The sequence below is a fragment of the Neopsephotus bourkii genome, unplaced genomic scaffold (assembly GCF_033783945.1).
Source record: "Neopsephotus bourkii isolate Nb327-2 ecotype Australia unplaced genomic scaffold, CSIRO-AGI_Nbou_v1 NB_1774, whole genome shotgun sequence".
NCBI classification, from domain to species: Eukaryota; Metazoa; Chordata; class Aves; order Psittaciformes; family Psittacidae; genus Neopsephotus; species Neopsephotus bourkii.
The window spans coordinates 1-12,685 of NW_026902248.1; the positions used below are offsets into that span (position 1 = coordinate 1).

General features: G+C 36.7%; 1 pseudogene; it reads right to left on the reverse strand.

Moving 5' to 3' along the window:
• Window positions 1-328: 328 nt before the first annotated feature.
• Window positions 329-12,461, reverse strand: LOC133226224 (kinesin-like protein KIF20B; annotated as a pseudogene).
• Window positions 12,462-12,685: the final 224 nt, after the last annotated feature.

A 12,685-nucleotide genomic window follows, 5' to 3' on the forward strand; every position in this document is an offset into this window, starting at 1 on the left:
ACTGTGCTAGTTAGTGTTTCAGTGTTCCAATTTGTTAAAATGACTAATAAATACCAACATTTAATAACCTGACACTGGTATCAGCAAATTCACACTTTCTCTGAGCTCATATTTCTTAATCTGAGACTGACTGCTTTCAAATATACCTGCAAACAATGCCTTAATAAAATTTAGTTCTTGACCGTAAAATTTTAATGCCCTGTTTGAAGTTCCCAGTTTTTTTTTAAATATAAATATATAAAACTGTCTCAAGTTCATTAACAATATGACAACTCATTATGTTGCCATTCCACAAAGGGGAGAAGCAATAAAACTGTCTTTTTCTGACCTTTACATGTTTTCTCATACTCTTTGGAGATTTCTTCCAGCTTCTCGTTATTCAACTGCTCCTAAGGCATTTAAGAAAAACAGTCCAGCATAAATTTTTTATGTGGTGTTAAGGAGCATTCAAGTTGACTAAAACCCAAAAAAGTTTAGAGGAAAACATTTCTACTAACATTATCTGTTTCACTAATCAGAATATCTGCAGGTATTAAGTGAGTATTAATTAGGCAGATTATATAAAAACAATTTGACAGTGGCATGCAGTGAGAAATTCTTTAAACATCTTTTATCCACCTATTAAAATTAATTTCAAACTCTTATCTTTACTCCAGTTTCTGTAAGCTTTCTCCTTCTGCTTGCCCCATTTAACGATTCACCATCAAAAAATAAAAAAGAGCAGTAAAAAAAATAAAAACCCAAAACCCCTACCTTTTTAAGTTGCAGAATTGTGTGCTGTTTGATCTCTAATTCTTGACAAAGCTGGTTTTTAATTTTCTGAAGTTCATTAACCTTGCTCCTCAGTGACTTCTCCTCAGATTGCATTGTACCCACCTGTAACAATGCACAAAGACATCAAGGAAAGCTAGCATTTTGTATAAGCCTCTTACAACCTTTGTAAGTTACTAAATAACTAATTATTTTAATTAAGAGTTAAATGTCTGCAAACAGCTAAATTTTCAGGGGCAGGGGGTTAAAAAAAAAACACAAATCACAAAAGAAACAAAACAAAAAAGACCTATCAGGAAATAACCTAATCAAGCTACAAATTCATTTCCTTGAATTTCTCAAACAAGGGATTATACACTGAAAGTTGAGGAGGAATAGGTCCTCAAATTATAGGCTGCTGGGGAAGACACTGAAGTCTTAATTTCCAAACCAAACTCTTCCACAGTCTTTTGGATTTTAAGTTCTTGTAACATCCCATGAGGTTCTAAGACATCCTGCTGCTTGAAAAGCAAATACTAACAATTAACATTAAAGCAATTCCATGCTTTCTTTTCTTCTCCACACCTTAACAGGAAACGTAACTCAAATTTTTAAAAGTTGCTTTTTCTGAATAATCCATCTCCCCCTTCCAGGTATCAGTGTTCTCCCCCTGAAACATCAGCCTTTGAAGTCAGCGCGAATAACATAAGGCTACTGTTGTCATTAAGATTATGTTTATAATTTACTCCTCCATAACCAAATTAGCCATAGTTTTTACAAACCCTTTTCAACTACACTAACAAAATTTACATCCCCCCTTCAGTATCTGTATTAATCTGTGTTTTGACATCTGGTATTATCTTTAGCTTACAACTTTAATGGCAATTTAATTTAAGATTCACTGTTTTAATTTAAGATTCACTGGTATGCTAAACGCATCACTTGAAACAGCTTTATTATTAATCACGTAGCATTCATAGCTTGAAATTTGTGTAAACAGGTTTTAATAACACAACCACAAACAAACTGGAAGAAACATTTGGCCTACATTACCAACCTCTTCTTGTACTTGCTGAATTTGTTTCTTGGCATCAGAAAATTTCGCTTTCAAATCTGTATATTCTTCCTTTTTCCTCTGCAAGTCTTCTTTCAAACTCCGTACAAGGGCAGAACTCTCAGAAAGATCTTTACGTAGCCTTGTGTTCAAAATTAAGAGATGTAAATGACATTAGTATTATATACCTCAGAGAAACACCTTTTCCACACTAACTCAGGTTCTATGCTGTTTTTATTCATTAAAAAACCTTAAATTTATCAGATTGATGCCAAGCCTTACAACTTTACTTTTGGATTTCAGCTTATTATATGATCCTGAAGTAATAAACTGATCAGATTCACTTCTGAACACTGCAATTTATTTTTAAGCAGACCAGAGCAATCATTTTTATCATTAGGTGCCCTTACAAAGTAAGAAAAGGAACAAGGTTAATATCAAGTAAGTTTCAACTTGATACCTACATACCAGACCTTGTAAGGATCAAAATACGTAAAAATAAGAAAAGTAGAAAAAACAGTAACATTGCAACAAGTCCTGCTATTACAAGGGCTGCGAAATAATTTACAAGTTTGATGAGTTAATTTTTAAATTATATTTATTTTTAAAAGTTTACAATAAGGTACCTTGGATTTTTACTTTAAAACTAACAGAAGGTTTTTTAGATTCTATAGCTGAAGATACAAAACAAGGCCACACAAAAGGAGAAACACCTTTCAAGGTGGGGGATCCCCAGACCTTCATGTTAAGTTGTGCATCAGAGTACATGCAGGTACCTACAAATCTGGCACAAAAGAAACCCTACTAAGGAGAAGGGCTACATAACATCTTGGTTTTTGTCCTGCAATTGCCTTAGCATATAGCAAATATAGTCTGTCAGGTACATTTAAGCTCTTATTTCTTAAAGATCTAAAAAGTAGAAGGGGCTGGGGAAAGTGCTATCCTTCTAAACCTGTTATTCCTTCAAGGTTTTATAGTAGGCTCTGTTCACCTAGGATAGCTATCAACAAAACCAGCTGTTCACTCCCTAAGCTCTTTTTTTTTAACTTCCTTCTTTTCCTTTTTAACATTCAGTCCTTTCCAAAGAAAACATTACCTGCTTTCAGACAAGTTACAGGATATAACAGTAAACTATGTTATTTCCTCTAGAAAGTGCATGCAATATAACAATATTAGAGATCCCCAAAGAATTCTTTATTTCCTTGCATGCTCCTGTTTCCCCCTACAGTAGTTCCACATTATTTAGATGCATATTTATGAAAGAATATACAAACAGGTGAGGAAAACACAGGCAGCAGAATATGCAACTGTAAAATGCAAGTAGTGTATTAAGACTTCTTAAGTAGTTTGGTTAAAAAAGTTGATGAACATGCAAGTGTTATGTCAAAATAAACTGATGTTCACAGAAAGTAGCTTTGAGTCTATTCTCAAAGGTCTAGAAGTTCTCAGTATTTACTTACAATTCTATAGATTGTGTTTGCTCATCCTCATTTTTCTCTTTCTCCTCAAGACAGCATTTCATATTCTCCAAACTGTTCATCAACTGCACAATTTCCTCCTTCAGATTTACTTCTTTATCATTTAGTGCTTTAATGGTTAGGTCTGAATTGGCACATTTCTCTTGCAGAGCTACTGTACTAGTCTCTAGATTTAAAATAATAGATTATTTTTCTTTGAGTACTTCTAACTTTTCTATGCTGTCATCCTTAGCTTTAAAAGCCTCCAATAGGCATTCAAGCTCTCTTATTTTTTCCTTGTAGGTGGTAACTTCCTCCTTGAACTCGTCAATTACTCTGCAATCTTCTGCAGCCTGCTTTTCAAAATCCTGTGTTTTCTTCTGAATTTGCTCTTCTAACTGACTCATAAGTTCCTTTTCCTTTAAGGACTGAGGATCTTGATTTGCAATTTCATTTAATTTTATTTTCAGTTGATTATTACAGTTTCAGAGTCATCAAGTCCTTTCTTTAAGTCTTCAACTTGTTGAAGTAGTTCTTGAATCCGCTGACTTTTTTGTGAAGAAACCCTTATAATATTTTTGCATTCTTCCCAAATGCTTTCACCAGTGCTGTGAAAGGAGCCCTCCCATCTCTGATCTTCTGTAGAAGCAGTTTGGGACTGCATGCATACAGAACTCACTTGAGCTCTCTCTAGTTTGCCTTTTTGAAAGTCTAATGAAGCTTTTAGATTAACAAAATCAATATCCATAGCGTAAGACTCAGCTGGTGAGTGACATTTATACAACTCATCCACTTTGGACAGCACTGCTTTAATTTGTGACAATTCATCAATTAACTTTTGTTTTGCACTTTCCACTTCATTATTTAGCTGAATAATCTTTCCTTCTTGTTCCTTATAGTTTTCTGTTTGTCCAATTCAGAAGCAATCTTCTGATAATCAGCTTGACGCTGCTTAAGTTCTTCACTTAAGCCAAAAGCCCTTTCTTCAGAAGCAGAAAGCTTGAGATGCAAGCTTGTTATCTGCTCGCTAAACTCTTTTTTATTCTTTTCTTCAAGTGCAGCTAGCTGACCTTCCAAGGTTTCATTTCTTTCCCTCAGTGCTGATATTTCTGCAAGGTTCTCAGAAGTACTTGTTTTCAAATATTCAGCTCTCTTTTGCTCTGGAGTGTCATATTCCCAACTCTCCTTTGTATCTCCTAAACAAGAAAAACAACATACAGGTCAGGCTGGTTAAAACAGGTAGTACAAGTCACTAGCAATACCAGATGGCAATTACTATACAGAATGCAGTCACCATCTGAAAGCCACACCCTTATAGATTGGTTAAGATTGGAAAGGACCTTAAGATCATCTAGTTCCAACCCCCCTGCCATGGGCAGGGACACCTCACCCTAGACCCTATCACCCCAGACTGTCCAACCTGGCTTTGAACATTTCCAGGGAGAGAGCATCTACCCATATCATTGGACATTTTTGTCTTGAAGTAGTTAAAGCCCTCTGATTAATTTAAAATGCAATAGGTGCCTGTTAGGCTTTTAGAAAGTTTGCAGCAGGAGAAATCTTAATACTTTTCCAATGGCTCTATTCCAGCCTCCTACTCTGCACCACTAGTAGAAAGGCCTTTCTAGTTTTACTAATATGCAGTGAGATCTGTGAGCTACATACCATTCACAGGCATATCTAGTTTTCACCTTCGCCCGTTCAACAATGTCGTTAATACAACCAGCAACCACTCATACCATGTTTAGAAGAGCTATGTCACATACATTTCTGAGAAGTTTCACTCATACTTGCTATCCCCTTAACTTTAAAAGTCAAGCTAAAAATCCAGCATGAGTTGGTTTTGCTTAGTGTTGGGGCTTTCTTTTCAATTGGTTTCTAAACGACATATAACTATTTACACATCCACTTAATATGTTGTATGTAAAGTTCTCCCAGAAAGATGGGTGAAATGTTCCACCCCAACCACAAGTTTTCATAAATATTTTATTAGCTTCAGCCAGTTCCCTGCCCCCCCTCCAAATAATAAGAAATTCTAACTAAAATAACACACATTTCACCACCTTCAAAACTGACTCCAGCTATGCTTCACACAAGCATTTTAGAATCCAGCAGTGTCCAATTAGTAGCATACATTCTATGTTTTAGTGTTAAAATCAAGCCTGACAGAGGATTCTTGCAAGTACTGTTAACTACAGCAAGGTGGAATTTGGCTGTCATCTTACATTGGAAGGATTAAGTAAATAGGCACCGCACAGAAGCATCCTCCAAACAGATCCAACAAGTTTTATAGAGTTAGTAACAATAAGTGATACTGAAACATTAGCAACAGTGTTCTCCATCTCAAATGAGGTTCTAATTTCACTTTGTTGGGGTTTTTTATTATTTTTAGAGTGATCAAATTCCACAAGACATTTTTCCTTCCTGCTTTTCTGTAAATTTCTGTTCTAGTTAGACATATATCAAGTGCTCCTGCTAGGTCAGACACAACAGCAGCTTTACTTTGGCTTGTAAAGCCATGGTTTTGAATCCTACAAGATGAAAAATTCTAGCTAGGCAGATAATTTTCTCCCTATCCAAATGCTACATATTTTCACATTGGACATGAGTTTTACACAGCTCACATTAAAAGGGAAAGGTGCCAAGGTACCTTAAGACACATTTTGTGATGTAAAGCGGCAAGATGAAAAAAAAGGCACATCATAGCCCAACACCTACAGTGAGTAGGGTATGATCATTCACAGTAAGATTTAGAAATTATTTAGATGCATGGTACTGACAATCACAACCATGCAAGCAAAGTAAAATACTAGCGCAAGAAAACACAATATTTACTCCAGAAGGTTTTTATGTAGGAAGTACTTAAAAAGAAAAAGCCCCACCCCAAAATATAGAAGGCAAATTTTAAAGAAGAGTACAAAACCAGAAAGTTCAAGACAAGATAAAACTTCTCTACTCCCAAAGTCAACTTCAGTCTTAGGCCATTAGTATATCTAAATACTATGAGAAAATGATCACAGTGCACAAATTGTTCTATTGCACATTTAACAAGAATGGTTAAACGTAAGCATATATTAATAAAAGTCATCATTTTGGAGCTTCAAACAACTCAGTTTTAAAACCAGATGCCTCCTATACTCAACACCCGCAAAAGAAACATATTTAACACTACTGAATAGCCTGCTTTCCCAACAGAAAAAAATCTCAGTGCTTATATTAATTGGCACTGATGGTCAATTTTTTGTTTGAGTACTATCCCTTTTCTATTTTTGTTTAGATGAGCTTCAGTCATGAGATAACAAACCTACTACTATCTAGTATATCAATAAGTCTAGATGAGCTTCATTTCTCACCCTTATATAGATGGCACCATCTAATGGCCATGCTATGATCTAATATTCATCCTAATCAAAGACAGCAGAGCTGAATGAGACATGCATCTGGTACAGAGACAGAAGCTTTCTGTAAGTGTGACGTTTATACATCTTCAAATAAAAGAGCCTTCAAATGACAAATGCCCCACTGCATCACACACCATCAGTTGACATAGCCTAATATTTTACTGCCTTTTTCTACTGTTGTTAGGTCCAGCCACTTCCTACAGACTTTCCCTGATACAGAACAATTGGGAGTGTTGGAAGAATATGGGACAGTGCAACTCTGCTTAACCATTTCAGTGTCTGTGTGTGGACCTATTGGCTGCTAGCTTGTCTAATCATTCCTACAATCTGAGAATCATCTGCCTCTCCTACCTCCTAGGGCAGGAAATACTAGAAGTTCATTACCCACTGCATGAAATGCTTTTTTCCGTAAACTTAAACCAATCTTCTACTCAATCTAGTGTTCCCTTGTTCTTTCACTGTAGGGTGTGATACATGACAGTCCAGCATTTGGTTTACTCACTATCTGTAGCCAGAGTTTTCTGTGAGCATGTGAATTTAACAAGTCTCCTTTTAGCATGTTTTATCTCCTCTTTATGGACATAAATGTTTTCTGCTTCCCATTTTTTTTTAAATCTTATTTCTATTTTTCTGTCCTATCCTCACCTAGAACATTGTCTTGCTTGCATCTATTCTGCAGGAGGAAGGCAAGAAAGTAAGGGACACAAAGGGAAGACACTTCATTCTGCTTTTGTATGTACTTTGCCATAATTCTGAGAAACTGAAGGCCAGCTCTGTCATCAAGTCACTCAGATGCAGGCAGATCTTACATATACCATTTGTACAAGATCTGTCCCATAGTTCAAATCTCACTGATTAATAGACCTTAATGAAATAGATAATTTAAATGCAGTGTCCTTTTAAGTTTCACACTTACCCTTGAAGGTCTTCCACTGTAGCTAGTTTAGTCACCTCATTCTAAGAGAACTGGTAAGCTCACAGATGAAGGAAGGAAGGCAAAAAGATTAAAGTGCAAACGTGAGCAGCACAAAATATGCTATCTGCGGACTTGAAATAATTTTACTTCCATTCAAGTGGAAAGTTTCTCTACTTTGCCAGCACTGTCACGGTGACGAAAGCTGGTGTGTTCACAGCAGGCATTCAGAACGAAGCAAGGTTTAACAGCACGTGCTGTATGACTGAAAACAGTCATTGACAGACCCCTTTGATGATTGCTTAGAATATTTTAAAACAACTTGAGTGGGAGCTGCTACTTTCCCAGAAGTCCATCAACAGCAAGTTTTGTACAAAACCGGCTGTTAAGAAATTTCTGAAGAACTACAGCCAAGTGTGCAAGTCCATAAAAAGATGAGAAAAAGAGCAAGTCTAAAAACTAACTTATTTTAAACATAGGAGTGCACTGTATAGGATCTGCTGCAAGACAGATGAAATTTACACAAGTTACTTCCATTTACAGTTTAACATAGTAGGTCTTCTCTTCATAACGCAATGTTTACGCTTCACAACTTTTAGTTTCTGTTCTGGAATATTAATCAAGTTTTTTTGGGAGGCCCCCTCTTGAGTGATGGTAGAAATTGTACCTTTCTTTGTAGGTGGCTCTTCTTCCACAGTAGGCCTATTTTCAAAGCAGCGTTTTCTTCCCACTCCCAATACAGTATCTTCACAGTCCTTGAACTGACTGCTTTCAATCACCTGGTTAGAGTTCTTTTCTGCCATTCTTTTAAGGCTAGTTACAGCGTTGTCCTGTGTTAAAATAAGATCAATTACTTTTAAGTTTTAAAAAGTGAGCACTTAAAAAGCTTATTAATCTTTTATAACCAAGTATTTTTACAAAATTATCTAATATGTTTAGGGGTTGTAAGAGGAACAAATCAGTTATAGATCACTTACTTAAATCAAAAGCAGGTGGGTTTCAGGTACAGGGCAAAGCATTGCGCTTGTCTGAAGTACAGAAGCATAACAAGAAACTAGTAAACTACAAAATGCAAGACTTGCATGTAAGAGGAGTTTGCTTCCCATCTAAAGCAGTGTCCAGTGTCAAAAGAGTTGAATTCCTAATTTGTACAAACAACAAATAGTCAGCTCTGTAAATTCATCACTTCCTTGTCATACTTGGTAGTTGGAGGTAACTTAAAAGCCCAGTTAGACTGCATGTTTGATTAAGAATGAAGTTTTACTCTCAAGATGACAAAAGTAACAAGCCATGCTGGTTACCAAGGACCAATTATTCATCTTAAAGTACTTGCATGAAAAAAAAAAAAAAAAGGAAATGTAGTCAGGCTAGAGGTTTGTGGTAATCTCACATTCTTAACTTTTTGACTTAAATAAAATTTGACTTTCTACTGCAACAAAACCTCCTTTTCTTCCTCTTCCAGTCAGGCAAAAGTAAGAACAGTGACATAATCCCTCTATTCCTACTGTTTAAGTCCTCCCACTTTGAGTTTAGTTTCCCCACCCCCTTTTCCTTAGAGTGCCTTTTCAAAGTCTCATCTCCAGTTGCCCAGTAACTCCAGATCACTGCTTCTGAAAATTCCATTTCTCCACACCCCCACCCCCGCACACATTTCGCTGTAACTTTCCTTTCAATGCCAACTCACCTGCTAACCTTCAAGTAAGCATCAATTCCTTACAGAAAAATTTAATTTTCTGAAATGGTTAAGCCAGTATTAAGATAGATTTAGATCTTTGTATAAGGAAAATTGAGACACCCAAGACTTACATAGTCTTTTATGGTTTCTTCAAAAAGGGATATCAAATCTTGTAGTCTCATAATAGCATCATCTTTTTGCTCCGCAGTGTCCATTAGTACTTCAGTCCTTTCATTCTGTGTATTCATTTTCTTGGAAATGAAAGAACAGTAATTCAGTCAGTGTTAAATCATTCAACTACTTGGAAGCAATATCAGTTGTAATGGAATTTTAAGCTATTGGAATACTGTATTAAACCACATCATTTTGCACAAGTTTTTCTCCTTCAGAAAGCTACCTCAGCTGCTTCTTTAAGCTGCTCAGATGACTCAGCTAATTTTATCATCTGTGTTTGAATGTCTGTAACAAGAAAAGTCTGTATCAAATAAGCAGTCAATATGTAGTTTACTTATTAGTCTATTTTTTCCAGGTCTTCTGGTAACTCAGTAGCTTTTGAATAGATTATTTCCATGTTGACATATAAGACGTTTCAGAAGTTGCTTAGTTGTTTGTTTGTTTGTTTTTTAACAGAATTGAGCCTTGCAACCCATATAAAATACAGATCATGCCAAGAGACTTCTGGTGAAATTGTATTAAAAGGTATTGTTACTTTTTCCTCTATGAACATTCCACAGGGTACCTGGAAACACTGCGTCAGCAAAATGTAAAGTGCCGGGACTACAACATCATGAAATCAAGATTCAATTTCATGTTTTACCCCACAGTTCAGAAGCCTGCAATTGATAAAATTAAGTAGTCTTAAAAATGGAATAACCAAGACCTGTGAAATTGTTCAACCTCAACATACATAAAACAATTGGTTACCACCTTGATACATATGATTTGGTTCCAAAATCCTGCTTAACTGGATCATTTGCTCTACTTAGAATCATAGAATAGTTAGGGTTGGAAAGGACCTTAGGATCATCTAGTTCCAACCCCCCTGCCATGGGCAGGGACACCTCACATTAAACCGTGTCACCCAAGGCTTCGTCCAACCTGGCCTTGAACACCACCAGGGATGGAGCATAGTCAGTAGTCAGTCCTTTCTTGGTTTTGCCTTTCACACAGTTACACCGGCTCACCCTTGCTTTTCTTTGCCAGCTCTCCTTCAGCTTTGATTAGTTCCTTGCTTTTCATTGCCAGCTCTTTTTTGGTCTTAGTTAGCTCAGTGGTAGTTTTTTCCAGTTCTTTCTCAAGCCAAGCTATAGCTTTCTGTTGTTCCTCTAGGTTCCCAATGTACCTGTGTGCTTCTTCTGCTTGCTTTTTGATATCCACATCATCCTGCAGGGAAGCAACAACACCCTCAAGATCAGTGTAGGTACCAGGCCCCATGCTATGGTTTTCATCCTGAAAGATAATTTATATTCATTTAGAAATGGCAAATAATTACCCAGTAGTCGTTATTTCTACAGAAAAATGGGAAGACCATTATGAATTCAAACATACAAGTACAGCTAATTCTCGCTTCAAAACCATCTTGGGTTTTCAGCTGTTTTGATTGCAAGTTTTTGTCTACCTTTACACACAACTCTCCAGTATCAAGTCATAGTTATTCTTCTTTTTTTAAAACATCTAATGACCCACCACATTCCCTTTCACATCACCACAAAAACATCCCCTCCGAACTTAGTGTAAGAGCAGGTATTTTTTTTACCCAAGGAGAACATTGACTAAATACAGCAAGAGAACAGAGAATGCAGAAAACCCCAAAGATGCCTAAAGGCACACCCACCCAAGGCTCAACAACTGCTATTAAATTGGATAAATACATCTTGCTGAGAATACAGTTACACAGCACATAATCTTCAAAACCACTCTTCTAATCCCCAAAACATAATGGCCATAATGGATAGTTAGTAGAAGAGATGTTGGGGCACAGGCTAGGGGGTGTACAAAGGTAAAAGTACCAAAGGTTCAGCTTGCGCACTGCCAGGCCTGTCTTTATATCCTTCATCTGTGTTTTCAATATAATCATTTACAAGTTCCTTGAAGATTTCCAGACGTCTTTCAGTATCCTCTTAAAGCCGTTCTCGTTCCTGAGAAAGGCACTCTCTGTATAGTAGGAAAAATATAGTCAGATAAAAGCTAGCCAGTATGAGATGCTAAGAAGTTATTAGTACAGCTGCTTAGAAACAAAGTTGTTTATTTTAGCACAATAGAATGATACACAAAACAGTTTCAATAAGGAAAGTTTCCCACAAGTGACATTTTTCCCCTTTCCTCAACCATTACAACACTTAACTGGCAAAAGTTCTTTTACTAGCTCATTCATACAACAGGAGGATTCATCAGTAGATTGAACTATCAGCAATTTATAAGTTCACACGGAGTAGGCATCAGCAAACAATACGCTTATTACAAGAATTCTGGAAGTTGTCTTAAAAACAGAGGCTTAATCGCCATAGGATTCGGTTCTTGTTTTCCAGATCCTCATCTGGGGGCAATAATGATGAAAACTCCACAAAACCCTCAAGTCCCCTGTTCCCTCACCCTTGTCTTCCCTACAATTGACCAAAATTGCTGTTCCTTACAGAACAGTTTTCAGATTTTTCCTGTACATAGAACACAAAGGAACAGTCTTCTCTATTGCTAGGAAACAGGTAATACTACTTGCTGTGCATTGACCAGGGGTTACCAAAAGGAGAGAAATAGAAATCTGCAACTCTTACTTCTCAGTCTGTACAGTTTTCCCACAGTAGGCACTAAGTCATGAGTAATCCCACTTTTAGATCTGAAGACCATATTCAAGGAGAATGGTGATCAGAAAAAAAAATCAAACAACACCAAAAAACCATGAGGTGGGAAAATGAGAACACCGCTTTGCTTCAAGACTCCATTCTATACTAATTCTTAAAGAAGCCTTAGCACATACCATATAGTCTTCTTTTCCCATGCAAACTCGATTTGCTTCATGTTGCTGCAATGCTTCTTCTCTTGGCATGTGCTGTTTCTCATCATCTTCAATCACATCTTCTATGCTCCTATCCCATAGCATAGTAGTTCTTTTCCTTGGGACTGGCATTTTAGTGTCAAGTAGTGATGATTCTTTTGCTGATTTATGGCCAAATGACTGAACTTGAGGAAGAACAGATGCATCCAGAACAAAGATCTACCCAGAAAATAAAGAACAAAGCCACCAGTAATTTATTAAACCTTTACTGGCACTTTCCTATAGGCCTCCTGAGACTATCCTCTGTTCAGAGTCACTACTTAGACCAGTTCCCAGCTAGGGTACCAAAAAGTCACTTTATAATCTAACCCTTCTTTTGATCCTAGGAACATCAAGTTTCACAAGCTGAACAACCTACAAGAGGGTTGCCAACCCACACACCA